This window comes from Lactuca virosa, chromosome 8, assembly GCF_052849685.1.
Source record: "Lactuca virosa cultivar CGN04683 chromosome 8, Lactuca_virosa_CGN04683_v6, whole genome shotgun sequence".
NCBI lineage: Eukaryota > Viridiplantae > Streptophyta > Magnoliopsida > Asterales > Asteraceae > Lactuca > Lactuca virosa.
The window spans coordinates 362,318,992-362,334,872 of record NC_136433.1 but is presented as its reverse complement, the minus strand read 5'-3'; the positions used below and the strand labels follow the sequence as shown (position 1 = coordinate 362,334,872).

General features: G+C 33.8%; 1 long non-coding RNA gene and 1 pseudogene across 1 annotated transcript; both read right to left on the bottom strand.

Moving 5' to 3' along the window:
* Positions 1-2,657: 2,657 nt before the first annotated feature.
* Positions 2,658-6,378, bottom strand: LOC145129307 (receptor-like protein EIX2; annotated as a pseudogene).
* Positions 6,379-12,376: 5,998 nt separating this feature from the next.
* LOC145129309 (uncharacterized) lies at positions 12,377-14,718 on the bottom strand. Its single transcript, XR_013717443.1, has 2 exons — positions 14,548-14,718; positions 12,377-12,571 (listed from the first exon to the last, which is right to left on the bottom strand). It is a non-coding gene; the product is annotated as an uncharacterized LOC145129309 (long non-coding RNA).
* Between the last annotated feature and the right edge of the window lie 1,163 nt (positions 14,719-15,881).

Here is a 15,881-nt window from a genome sequence, read left to right as displayed (position 1 = left end):
ATTATTATTATTATTGTTAGACAAAATTACACGATTGGTCCTGTGGTTTACCAGATTTAACATTCTCTTTTTGGTTTTAAATTAATGTTTTATTTATTAGAAAATACCCACCCAATACCATAAACCCACCCACCATCTGCCATCACCACCACCACCACCACCGCCAAAATTACATAAATGGTCCATATGGTTTACCCATGGTGACAAATTCAGTCCCTACTACCTGAAAAGACCAAATTACCCTCACATTAACGGACAAAAAGCAACCAACATGCTACTTTACTTTACAAAGCAATACCTTCCGACCCCGGCAACGCCGGGGAATCTTTTCTAGTTTAGAGTATGTTACAGATAAGTCAAATTCTTCCGCCTCCCTTTTTTTAACTACTCTTCCACCTCCGATCACCATCTACGGCGCCAATATCCTCTAAACTATCGCCTCCCTCCTCCCACCACCACTAAACCTCCGCCCCTCTCACTCAAAAGTCAGAAACCTGCAACTGTCTACTATCTTTCCCGGTCACCATTTCTGGCAACCACTCTCTCACACACACACACACATACACACACACACACACACACACACACACACCGACAATTAGCGATGGCACTCTCCGGAGAACCTGCAACTCATTGAAACATTGCCGAAGGAATCTGCAAACGACTATCTCTGGCGAACATACAACTCACTATAACCATCGCCATGCTCAATAAATGATCTATACTAAGCTCCACAGTTAATGTAAAAGCATCGCCACCAAGATCAACTCCGGCAACTATTTTCTTCCGTTGATGTTATGGCTTTTAGAAATGAAAGTCCTTATATGTATTATCATCATATTAAGAACAAAATCAGCATTGGTTCTTTTGAATTCGAAGATGCATTTCATTCCAGCTCTTGAAGATGTGTTGGGAATCAGGATGAAGAAGCAGCCCTGCGTCGTTTGGAGTTTCGAGATGTTTGGTTCTTCTCTTTTAATTGACAGATGACGGTTGAGGGTAATTATTCTTCTATGTTTTGAAAGCTCAAAAAAACATTCCCACTACAAAGATAACAGAGGAATATAAAATACTACTAAAACTTAGTGGAGATGAGCCTCAAACCCACGATCCTAAGAAGGGGATAATATCCCGATCAGAATGTCAACCATCACCGGAAAAATAAAATGGTGTGTCGATCTGCACTCCGACCCCTACTACCAACACCGAAACTTGCTTTTACGGTCTCTAAAAATAAAACACCTACAACTGCTTTGTAAATCGTGTTTGATGGACGGATCAGAAACATAAACATATTCCCTGAAAATTAGTCCATCACCATCATAGATCGACAATGCACTGATTCCTCCATTGATTTTTTATGATTGTGATAATCTATTTAATGGCAAGATCTGAAGAAGGAAGAACGAAGAACGAAGGAGGGGGCGTGTCCATTTGGAAACAAATCGGATTTCTCTCTAAATTAAAATGAGGGGCATTATTGTCTATATTTTAAATTTTCAGTGGATCGATAAAAAGCCTCGGTAGCAAAATCAGCTCCCCTATTTTATGTGCACCACTAATTAGAATAAGTTACTCTAAACTTATATTTTGATGGATTAAGCTTTTCTTATATCTGCGAATTCTCTAAATTCAAATGCACACTCTTCAATTTATAGTTTGTCTCTGCATTTTTATGGATCACTTCTATGTGTTTTCATTTCCCCCTTTTGTGGGTCTATATCTAGATGGCATTAATAAGCTAATGAGGCCCAATAAGGCACATATTCGACAATTTTTTGACTTATGGATGAGGAAATGAGTCAGTTTTTGGTTATTGTTGTATCTAAACTAGAGAAGGTAACGGCTATTAAACCCTTTCTAACACGAAGCTAGCATCTATCAGAAGAAGTTTAGTACACAATAGCTTGAGGTAGAATATAAATATTAAAATCATGATTTTTATTTTGCCTAGTTATAGCATTTTGTGTTCATTTCGTCCTAAAACATTGTACTTTCAAAAAAAAAATTGTAATAAGGCATTCTACCTATAAAATTATGCCTTAAATTTGTAATAAGGCATTCTAACTATAAAATTATGCCTTTATGCTAATGATAATTCAGCTACAGGTTTTCAACCTATGTTCAACAAATGATTATGACATACATTTAGCGACAGATTCTTCTGGCAAAAGTTATTTAAGAGAAAAAAAATTCGTCAGAAATTCTTATTTTTGCGAGCCCCTCTCTATGGACAGCAGTCGTCTGTCTGGTCAATCGCAAATGCCCTTACTGACAGATGCCTCTGTTCTAGTAGTGTAACGAGACGATAAATCTATTATTTGAATTCAAGTCTACAAACAAAGGTTATGGTGATTATTAGTTAAAAAGATATGTTGCCTTGAATCTGTTCTAGCAACAAAGGTTATGGTGATTATGCCAAGCATCTTTAAGACTCCCTCCCGGTTTCAAAATCAAATGATCATTTCAGGTTGTCTCCTTCACTTGGCATTTATTTGATCTCTCTGCCCAAGTCAGATCTTACATCCCTTTGCAATAGTTATGCTTCAAAAAAATGATGTTACAAAATTAAGAAATATAGGCGAATCCACTTCAATATCAAAGATGACAAAGATCAAAGAACATACACATAGAAAAACCGAAAGGGAAAAAACATATGAAATAGAAAATGGCGAGATTAACAGAAACAAACCCATACATAACAAGGGGATCAAGTGTTCCGAGCAGAGCCACAAAAAACTCAACCAAGAAATAGATAATGATTCGATTACCTGATTTGATTCTTACTTGGAGCCATTTACATGAAAAGCAACAAAAATCAGCAGCTGCTGCTTGTTGTGAAAGAAGAAGCAGCGTATTTCAAGTTGAATTCATACCACTCATGGATTTTTTTTAGTTCCAAAGGAATTCAATTCCATATCAAACTAATCTAACTACTTGATCTTGTATAAATACCAAAATCAGTAAGATTTTCAAAATTGACACCTTTAAATAACATTCATATTACCAAATAACATCCATACTACTTGATCATGTCCATCATTTTCTGAGCAAACATGAAAAGGTTCCATCTCCACTGCTTCTTGAACAACAAGACTCCGATAATACCCCAAAACCCTGTTGCAAACCCACAGATTATGTCCGCATAAAACAACCATACCTTGGTCTTCTCATCAGCTGCTTCTAACTTTTTCTTGGTTGTTGTTGTTGTTGTTGGGTGTTCTCCTGGAATTGTGCAACTGTTAGGCAATGGAGGTCCACATAAGTGTTTGTTCCCTTCATATATCGATGGATCTGTAAGGGTCTGCAGCTGCCTTCCTGTTGGAATTCGTCCGGACAAGTTGTTGTGTGACAGATTCAAACGGCTCAAAAAGGTCAAATCTGCCATGCTCGGAGGGATCGCCCCAGTGAACTCGTTTCCAGATAAATCAAGAGATTCCAACTTCATCATGCTACCAATGTTGTGTGGAATATAGCCTTTGAGATGATTATTAGACAAATTGAGACCCACCAACATGGAAAGTGCAGTTAGCTCGACTGGTATTTCTCCAACAAGTTGATTGCTTGAGAGGTCCATGTTAAAAACCATTCTCCAAGTTGTTGTATATTCAAGATCAACACCTTTCATGATCTGATCAACATTCCCATTAAGAAAGTCAAAAACAAGCCCAGATCCGCTATTATCAACCATGGCAATGAGCTCTCCTAGACAAGGAGGGATGGGTCCCTTCAAGTTGTTGTGTGCAACATCCAAGATCTGAAGATTTGAAGCTTTGCACAAAGACTTTGGAATTCTTCCAGTGAAGTTATTTTTGTGAAACCTCAAAACTGCCAAATTTGTAAGGTTCTCTCCGACCCATTCAGGTATAGTTCCAGACAATTTATTTTCACCCACATCTAAGATATTTAGATATTGTAAATTCCCGAGTTCCCGAGGAAGTTCACCAATAAAGTTGTTGTCATTCAGTTTTAACCAAACTAATGAATTAAGAGCTACGAAACTCGGAATGACATCGGACAACTGATTGGAGCTAAGTATCATGACTTCCAAGCTTTTCAGATTCTCAAGACAGTTAAGAATTTTGCCGGTTAATGTATTTCTGGAAAGATCAAGAAATACCAGATCTGTCCTTCTACACAATGACCTTGGAATCGACTCATTGAAAAAGTTATTTCCCAGAAATAATAAAGGAAACAATTGAACTTATTATGAGTTGCCCCATTAGGAAGGTTTGTCAAAAGGTCCGCTGAGATTGTTGTAAGAGAGATCTAAGAAAGGAATGATGTCCCGAAATTGTAGCCTTAGACAAATCCAATTCATGAAGATTCCTTTGATTTCGTAGCCACTGTGGAAATCCATTTGCAATATTGCAAGAACTGAGGTCAAGAGATACCAACTGGAATGGAGGTATCCAGTCACGTGAAACATTGAATGTCAACCTGGGGTTCGAAGAAGTATCAAAGTACTTCAACATTGAAAGGTTAGCAAAATGGGCTTCTTCTGAAACTACTCCTTCTAAAGAATTATTAGAGAAATCTAGAGAAAGGAGTTTGGCAAGTTGCCTGGTTTGAACCGGAATAGTCCCATTCAACAAATTTGAACCCAATGACAGTGATTGTAATGAAACAAGTCTTCCTAGAGATGCTGGGATGGGCCCCGTTAATCGATTGGAACTTAGATCCAAATGTTTTAAAGCTGCTAGATTTCCCAAGGATTCTGGAATTGAACCATTCAATTGATTAAAAGAAAGATCAAGTTTGGAAAGCTTCCCCAGGAATGTAGGAATGGGACCGGTTAGCTGGTTATCGTAAAGATCTAACGATTGTAAATATCTTAATCTTCCAAGAGATTCTGGGATTGGGCCTGTCAATCCGCTGCTCCGTAGAAAGATCACTCTTAAATTGGCAAGTCTTCCAAGTGCTTCTGGAACTGTACCATTTGAACATTCACTTAAAACCAACCATTCCAAAGCATACTGGGAACACTGCGATATGTTATTCTGTGAGTCTATCATTTCTATTTCAAAATGATTGTTTGATGCATGTAATCGTTTCAGGTGGCATTGCCTCCAGATTCCAACATCCTCAATCTGCTTATAATTGTTACCAGAAAGATCAAGATCTATAAGGTTAGGCATAATAGGAACCGATGAATTCAGCATGTTCCAGGAGAGATCAAGGACTCTTAGGGAACTCATATTTGTGAAAACAGATGGAAATACACCTTCTATTGAATTTTGACTAAGACCCAGGTGTTGGATGTTAGAAAATGTGCTGAAATTAAGACGAGGGGAAGATAGATGCGTCTTATCGAGCCCACAACCTGACAAATGCAGCTCTGATAAAGAAGGGATCATGTATAGCAATTTTGCAAAGTTCGATCCCAAACTAAGATCAAACATTGAAAGATCCAGGAATGTTAGGGATGACATGTTTTTGAAAAAGCCAGGGAGTGGACCTTCAAAAGAATTGCCACCAAGATCAAGGTGTCTGATGTTGGGAAGTATTCTACTTGAATTAAGAAAAGGACCAAGATCATCATTGGAAAGTCCACAATACGACAAACTTAACTCTTTTAAAGAAGGGATCATGTAAAACAACATGTCCATGTTTTGTGCCCCATGAAGTTGTATTGAACTCAGATCAAGAACCTTTAAATTAGAAATATTTCCAATGTGAGGAGGAATAATACCTTGAAAACCAGCATAAGAGAGATTGAGGTAGCTCAGCTGTTTCAAGGATCCAATGAACTCCGGGATTCGGCTTCCTCGGAAATCAGTCCCACTCAAGTCCAAGTGTTTGAGATACCTCATTACCACCTAAGTAGCAGGCTTCAGCATAACCCTCTTCAGATCCTGGAGATTCTCTGAGTTGAAGGCTTTCTACCTTTCCAGTGACACCATCACAGTTGATTCCTTTCCACAGGCAGCAGTCATGGCCAACCCATGATGACAACATTCCACAAGGATCTATGACACTGTGCTTGAACTTGAGAAGAGCATGTCGCTCTTGCTCAGAGCAAACAGTCAGACTTGTATTTCCATCACCCAAACAAGTAGTATATGTGGCTCCTGCAAACAGAAAAGCACATATAAAAATGAGATGGAGCCCCAAACCCCATTGATTCCCCATTATCAACCTGAATCAGTGTAGAGATTGGAAATAAAACTGAAGTAGAAAGATGAATTGTTCAGATGAAGTGATGTGTTGTTTATAATGAAAAAAGTAGTTAATTTATAAAGCCCAAAATTAAGTGCAACTTATGGCCATGAAAGACATGGAAATCAATGACAGACTTGTGTTCTTGTGGTCCTAAGCTATTTTCTTTTTTCTTGATCAACATAAGTGCTTGATGGCTAACTATATTACCCATTGGCATTGCATACGCAAATCTATATTACCACAAGTCCACAACCTTTTTAAAAGTATGAACTAATAAAACACAATATTCGACAAACAAGCACTTTCATTTTCGAAAAATCAAAGATAATTTATGCACTAAAATTGGCCTATAGAAAAACTTAAACTCATGACTATTAAAGGGGTGAGTCAAGAAAAAAACAAAGTAAAAAACACAACTGAAGAGATGATGAATATAGAAGAGCTTTTTATTTAGCCAACACAAATATAATAAGGGATAAATGCAAGAAATAGCAATGTATTTTCATTTATATGTGTATTGATTTGGTCTGCCACAGCAATGTATTTAACAAAATATAATTGAACAGATTCTACAAACTAATCCTCATTTGGTCATCTAAGATACTTCTTCATGCAATTATAGAGAGTCTGTTCTAATGGATCAAATAGCTCAACATGGTTAAAAGCTATCCAAATTTTATTTAAATGCAATAAACCTTGTGAACCCTCCTATCAAAATTCTAACATTTTACTTTTGTAAATAAAAATAGTTGTGTGATAAGTTCCCTTCAAATATTTACTAACTAAAATAAGATAAATATTTATTTATATTTGCATATAGAAATTTTAAAAAAACCAACTACTGGACCAATATGAAATATAAGGACACAAACAGTGATTTATTTTTTCTTGTTTAAATGGAAATAAAAATTCGATGAATAGAAATGATAGAAACAAAATTATCACATTTAATAATGTGTTTTATAATAAAGTTTCATGATTATCAATAAACTCAAATTAAAAAAAGCTTTGAAATGATGAATCAATATGTGTTCAACTTAGCTGGTGCTATCTCTCTATCCAATTTAGCGTCGATTTTATTTAAATGTCAATTTTGTTATTTATTGATTTAATTTCAAATGAATGTCTGTATATATAAGCTAAACAGCCTAGCTGATAGCAAAGTGATCAAGACAGCATATTAATGTGTTTGATTGGTTTAAAGAAAATGGTTGAACAAGATAAAAATGCATTAATAACACAATAAATAGAGAGCTACTTTGGAAGACTTGGAAGTCAGTGGAAGAATAATATCCACTAATTTATATTCCTTTAGTCCCCACATCACATGTAAATTAATGAAAACATGTTGCTATTTATTGCATTTAAGTATTTAACACGTATAGTTGTAAACAAGAACTTACAAAATGAGAATGCTTCAAATAGCTAAATTTGTGCATGACCAACAATCAATGCAAATATAAAACAGAATGAAGAATTTATCAAAGCCGAATAATTGAGCAGATTTAATATATATATATATATATATATATATATATATATATATATATATATATATATATATATCTTGCAAATTATAGAAGGAATTACCTTTCTAATTAAAATGAAGGTTTGTCTTCTTGAAGCTAGCATCAAGCCCTTCACAATCCAGAGCTAGCTTTTAACAATGTTCACACCTGACACAATAGACAATTAAAATATGTTTATCCATCTATAATCAGACTTAAGGAAATATTTTTAACAAAGAGAATGCTCAAAGGCATTCCAGTAAACGCTTTATGATATTTTCAGACACAAATTTGGGAGAGGTATTGATTTCAGGTTCTAAACCAAATTTACATCAAGTAAACTTATGTAAGACTATTATTGCATGCTAGAACTCATGTCTTTAAGGTTGTTATACATTTTCGTTGCAACAAGCGTGATCTTTAATGTGTACAAGATGCAACATTTGTTTTGACATTTACAGAAAGTTGATTACATGAAAATTAATTGTCTTTTCTGTCCAAAATGACACTTAATATCATGAAAACTTTTGGGCCTACACTCATAACTGTAATGGTGTTTACTTAATGTCATACAAGACGTGGGAGTTGATACAGATCCTAATATGGTAATAAAAAGGGCAAATGAATCAAAGCTGCTACAGGATTATTCTGGAAGAAGTAATAAGGGTAAATATGGAAAATGGCTATATCAAATCTTTTTTTTGAGCCTAGATATGGCTTAGACGCACCATTTGGAGAAGATTTGTGTTTTTGGTGTTGAAAAATGATGAGTTGATTATGAGTTCGCAAGTTCACACGAATCTTTTGGTTCTCAAAAGAACCTGGCTCTAATATATATATATATATATATATATATATATATATATATATACCAATGGGATATCCGCGCGATGCAGCGACGACAAATAGTTTATTTCGGCGAATAGTTTCTAAAGAGTATTAGTTTCTTTCGGCTGGTATTTCGCATTAAAAATAAAACCTTATGGATGATTTGGGTATATGTTTTACTTCCTGGTTAAAAGTGAAAGTATTTTGTTACAAGTGACATAAAATATGTTAATTTTTAGAATAACTATAAAAATAAGTTGTTTTATGTTAAAATGGTATCTTATTAAGGGGACGCATCGATATCTCAACAACATCTAAACCAATGGATTTGATAAATTAAATGATCATGGTTAAATGTTTTTGAGAGGACGTATTGCAATGGGCAATTGACGAATAATTTTATTTTGACGATTAGTCTCCTTTCGGAAATAATTTTATTTTAACGATTAGTCTTCTTTTGGAAACATGTAATATTTCACCCTCGAAAAGTTGTGACATCAAGTTTGATATACAAACATGTCATATTCATTTAGAGATAGAGACTTCTCAATAAAAATATTATTTTTAACATGATGAGTCTATTTTTGTGTAATAACATTTATCTGAAAACTTTGATAAATGTAAAATAACATAAATGAACATTTAAATATATAACTAAAAGAAATATCAAAGGTATATTTTGAATATTGTTGAGATAACTCCATAAACTTATGAATTTTTTTTTTCAAAATAACTTGTCAAAAGCTAGCTTATAAGCTAGTTCATAAGTTAATATAAGTTCCTTTTGTAATTTTACCGGTAATAAATTACAATAAACTAACTTATTTGTTAAAAACATGACCTTAGTATGATTAAAAATTCCTTTAGATAGAACTTGTTAATATCATCTTCTTTTTCTTCAACATGTCAAACCCATATTTTTATAAATTTTCATAATATTGCTTTTTCTTTCAAATTAAAATAAATAAAATTTATGTTTATGATTATGAATAATTATTTTTAAAGAGAAATTACTTGCAAATTATACGTTAAATCAAATTATATTTTAAAAGTTATATTTTATAATCATAAATTTAAGTCGGTTAATGTTTAAGATTAACGAATTCCTCTTATTGTTTCGAAAATTCCCTTTAGTTCATTTTTTCTTGTTTATTTTTTGTTGTAATTTATTCTAAGTTAATAGTCAAATTAACCTATAAATATTTATTTTGAAATGCAAATTATTAAAGATGCATGAGAAATTAATGAGAAGTTTTAGATAGAGGGTGACTAAGAGAATGGAATTTGAGAAAATAGATGATATGACATTAAATAGAGAGTGTTCATATGAGCTATGTATACCGACAAAAATAACATTTGATCCATAATACCCATTGAATACTAAAAAAATAATTTTCTAACAAAAAATATACATTTAACATTGACATTACAGAATTCCGAACCATAGTCACATAAATCGTGGTACGCTTTGGTACGGGTACGGGTACGCGGTACGCAATTCGCTAGGTCTCTAAAATTCGGTACGAGAGGGGGTAGGCTCATTTCGGTACGCTCGGGGGACGCTCCGGTACGATGTACCAAATATTATGGTACCATGTACCAAAATTCCAAAACTCAAAACATATTAGATAAATGTAAAATAAAACTTGCAATCAAACAAAGTTACAAACATCAAAAACTCAAAATAGGTTACACCAAATGCAAAAAAAAAAAAAAAAAAAAAAATCAAAAGTCAAAAGTGCTGACTCATCCAATTAAGATTCCAGAGTTTTAGATTCGAGTTTGAGATTGAAGAAATGCGGAAAGATAACTGATAGGGACATAACTTTCAATGAACCCATGTTTTTCTTCCTTAATTCCACAGTTGAATTCCGTTCTTCTCACACACCCATCAGAGAAATCACCCAGATTCCATCATTCAATGATTTAGGCACAAAAGCAGTCAAGCAACTACAGAAAGGTATTTGTACTTCTTTTATTTCAAGAAACCATGATTTTGTAATCAAGAATAAAAAAAAAATGAAATCTGATTTTTGATGTTCTGGAAATTAAATTGAATGAAAATTGTGATGGGAGGGAAGCCAAATATAGGTCAAATTACAGAGTATAAACTCAATTTTAAAGGCTCGATCGAATACATAGAGAAACGCACGCCAATTAATTGACTTTTCAAATTCCCAATCACGTACCCAATTGATTGCAAACACGTTTTGGAATCAAGGAAGTCGTGATCCAAATAGCATCAGGTACGATTGAATTGCAATTTTGGAACGCCAGGTTTAGAAATGCGATCCCGAGCGTCCCCGGTACACGTTCGTACCGCGTTTTGGTACGGGCGAATTGGTACGTAGATCGCGCCTCACCCAGCGATTTATGTGACTATGTTCCGAACCAACATTCCGGATTCCGGACTAAAACAACAACATATTGCCAGATAAAATAACGACGGTATCTGCTTTTTACTGATAGAATCCTTATTTTGTATTTTTATTACATTTCCCTAAAAAAAGACTTGTTATTCAAATGTTAATGAGTAAAACTCAAGGAAACTAAATCTTTGATAATATATATATATATATATATATATATATATATATATATATATATATATATATATATAAACGGAAGGATGATAAATGTTACTAAAATTATATTTTCTAAATAAATAATTACAAGATAAAGTAAACGGCTGTATCTGCATTTTACTGATAGAATAGTAATTTCTTAAAATTCAATAATAAGTTATTACTTTTTGGATGATAAGAAAATTGTCAATTTTAAACTATAAGAAAGTATTAAAGTATTGAATTGATTAAAAGTTGATTACATGAAAATTAATTGTCTTTTCTGTCCAAAATGACACTTAATATCATGAAAACTTTTGGGACTACACTCACAGTTGTAATGGTGTTTACTTAATGTCATACAAGACTTGGGAGTTGATACAGATCCTAATATGGTAATAAAAAGGGCAAATGAATCAAAGCTGCTACAGGATTATTCTGGAAAAAGTAATAAGGTTAAATATGGAAAATGGCTATATCAAATCTTTTTTTTTGAGCCTAGATATGGCTTAGACGCACCATTTGGAGAAGACTAGTGTTTTTGGTGTTGAAAAATGATGAGTTGATTATGAGTTCGCAAGTTCACACAAATGTTTTCACAATAAGAAATGTTCTCGATTGAACGCTCCCCTATATATATATATATATATATATATATATATATATATATATATATATATATATATATATATATATATATATATATATAGGGGAGCGTTCAATCGAGAACATTTCTTATTGTGAAAACATTTGAAAACAATTTTGGACCACACAACTTTTAAATTAAAATCATCAAATAATATTAATATAAATCAAAAAATAAGAAAAAAAATTTTAAAAACCCACTAACACCACTCACCACCCACCTCCACCACCCATCACGACCACCACCACCCACCACCCATGAAAACCACCACCCACCACAACCAACCATGGCCACCACCCACCACCACCACCCCCGCCCGCCACCCACCGAAACCACCACCCATCACCATCACCACCAGCACCCCGACCACCTAGCATCACAACCACCACCACCACCCACCTCCACCACCCATCACTACCACCCACCAACCATTATGACAACTACCCGCCATTACCACCAACAACCACCCACCACCTACCTTCACCACCCATCATCACCTACCACCACCACCCGCCTCCACCACCCATCATTACCACCCGCCACAACCATCCCCACCCACCATCACCACCGACTACCGAACACCACCACCCACCTCCATGAATTACAAATATCATTGCGTCCGATGCAATTTCAATTTCAGAGAGGACATTACTTTTCCTTCATAACCATTATAAATAAACAAGCTTTTTTAATACTATCAGATACAAAGTTGATTATTATACATATATATAGTCTACTTTCATGAACATGTTCCAAACAAAATGGGATAATTAAAAACCATCGGTCAACAAGTTAACTCGAAGCACATGTGCGACTATGCATATAACAATAAAGAATTATCATTGCAGTAGTTAACTGAAACTCTGAAAACAAAAATACAGTACAGTTATCAGATTTAGGGGTTAGGGGGGCTCTTTTTTTTTCTTATAAAGTCGTTTATGAGTAAAGTGGCTAAATAGGTAATTATGTCTATCTAATAAAGTGTTGTATACGTGAAGTTGATTTCTCTTCTAGAGTGAATAAACCGTCTAAATGAGACTAATGACCATTTTACCCTTACATTCCGCCAAACAATTTTCACAATATTCATTAACTTTAACAGTATTCATCAAAAATTGTGTGAGAGGCGTTAGGAGGAAAAAAGAAGGGAATATAGATAAATGGATGATTCCTTAATACATTAAGCTAGGTTTTTTTTGCTTAAACCGGTAAGTCATTCTTTTCAGATCAATTCAAAAAGAAAAAACCAAACATAACTGTCCTATTTTAAGTTCATAACCCCTTAAGCCCGTTAAATGAGAAAGAAACAAACTCCTTAGTAGGCCTGCAGTGATCAAAGACGAAGATATGAAACAACTTTTAAACTCAAGCTAGTCAATGTTTGTTTCATTACCATGGGATGGAATAGGGGTTTTCGCCAATGTGAACGGTGTGTTACGCAAGAATGTACACCCCTTTTAAACTGATGAAGTTATTAGTATTTTCTATGTGGAATATATTATTATTGTTACTGTTAAAAGCATTTGTTTAATTTGGTTGACTTTTTTGTTTAGAAGCCATAATCCAATTTAAGGGTAACCGATGGCGACTTTGTGAGGAAGCTGCTTGTATAATTACATGAGAGATTTATTTTATAACAACAAATGTTCAAATTCTTTGTGGTTTTGGTAGGGTTTAAATATCCGGTACAACAGCACCCAAATGTGATTTGTTTCTGTTTTTTTGCAAAAAATAAAAAATCAACTTGTTTACTTTTGTTCGAGTAATTTTGGGTTTAAGAAATCTAGTTTGATTCTATATTTGTATAAATACGCGTTTTGTATTTTTTTTAAAAATGTATTTGCTTTACAAATTTGTTTGGTACATAAAAGGTTTTGTTGGTATGGTATGAAGTATGAACAGAAAGACAAAACCATAGTTATATGGCCAAAAAAAATTGGGTAAAAAGCATTGCAGCAACTATGTATATTTTGAATATCTCGCCTACAAAGGTTGTATTGAGTCGAACACATTGAAGCCTGGAAAAGGCAGAAAGCCACAAGCAAGTCGCCTAAATGTTTTTAAAATACAATTTTTATGCTTCAATCACCTCTTCTCACAGAAATTTTGATCAAAAGTAAAAGAAATGCACGTTTATTGACAATTCTACTTTTCCAAAGCATAGAATTGAAATGAAACACTTGGAGTATTCTTCACTATGTTATTGGAACTGTTGACTTTGGAATATGGTAGGCGAATGTATCAGATTTTAGATTATTTGGTTTCACTGACAGTAATTGGGATTGTTGTTTGGATAATCAAAGGAGCTCTTTTGGTTATTTTTATGTTTTGTTAGTGGTTGACTTATGTCAATTTGGTGGTCTATGTTTCCAAACATAGTAGTATTAGTGCCTTGCTTTTAGCACTTTTTCAGTTTTTATTCGGCTATGCAAATGTACATGTACTATTACTAGAACTGAATCAACAAAACTTTAGCATCTCTATGAATATGATAGGAAAAATCATGTGGGTTTTAGCCAATATGTAGGCACAGGGAAGCTTATTGTAGAATCGAAGACGAAGACATGAATCTCAGCATTTTGATTTAAAGAAATTTGACTACGAGGATGACTAATTATGTTTGAGCGAATGGAAAAGAATAGAGCTACAGAAGTTCTAGAGTACTTTGAATACCTAAATAAGTAAAAGTTCTAGAGTACTTTGAAGTTCTAGAGTACTTTGCAACTTCAAATACTCTATGGTGGATGTGCACTGATCAGTTGATACAATACTAAATAAGTACAAGTTCTTGAAACCAATGAGAATTAGGTCATATACAGAAAAAAGATTGGCAACTTACCAAGTGAACACTGAAAAACAATGACTCGGGAATCGAGAAGGGGAGAGATGAATCGGCAACGAAGGCTTCGCCTTTTTCCATTTGCTCGCTTCGCTGGTGTTGACGATGGGTAGAATTTCGGGACGCGATTGACGAGGAAGGTGGGAATTGAAGATTGGATCAATATCACTATTTAGGGTTTTTCAATTATGACCCTTCTTTTATTATTATTTTTTTAATTTGATATTTAACATATTTAACTAGGATGGATTAGATCGTTATACCTGAACGATGCGTCGGGATGATCTTGATAATGATCTTCTTTTGGTTATATGGACGATTATACGGATGGTTTTGGATAGAAGACTCTGTTGTTCAGAAATAGAAATCTATTTCAACAGAGAAGAACATTGAGGGTTAACTCAAGTCTTAAACACAAATAACTCCTGGTTTATTTCATTTGGGCAGAGCCCTATTTATAGGCTCGAAAGAGCCGGTTACAATTATTATTGCAATCGTATGATTGCAATACGACAAACTATATTTATATTTTAGACCCTTAGACTATGGAGGGTCTTACACTTTATTTTACATCCTACCGACACTTACTTTATGTCATATTCTACCGACTAGTACAAATAATAATTACAATTCCTTCCACACGGACAGGACACGTGTCTTGAATAATGTCTTTGTTCGTCATTGCTTACGCCCCCTAATTCAGCTGGAAGTAGGAAAGAAATCCTGGCACGACCGATGCAAACTTCATTGGCTACTTCATCCTGATGGATGCCTTCTCTGTTTCTAGTGCAACACTCACACCCGAAAGAAAGCTAGCTCATTTCTTTGTTTGGGCCCAATCACTCTCCTCGGGAGTTATCTCTTTGACTACACCTCCTCAGCCCTATTAGTTTATTGTATTTATTTGAACGTTTTTATAAATTGGTTTTTATACATTTATTTTTGTATAATAATTTATTATTTTTTACAACTTGAAAATTTTAAAACTACAAACATACATACTTTATCCATATAACTTTTACATATTTCGAAAAAATAATTCATTACTTGTTTATAACTTGCAAATTAAAAGAATAACATATCACTTCATATATAACTTTTACAAAATTTAAAAAATAATTCATCATTATTTTTACAACTTGCAAATTGAAGGAATAAAACATTACTTCGTTTATAATTTTTATAAATTTCAAAAAATAATTCTTCACTTTTTATACAACTTGCAATTTCAAAGAATAAACATCACTTCGTTTATAACTTTTACAAAATTCAAAAAATAATTCATCACTTTTTTCACAACTTGCAAAAAATAACTTCGTTTATAATTTTTATAA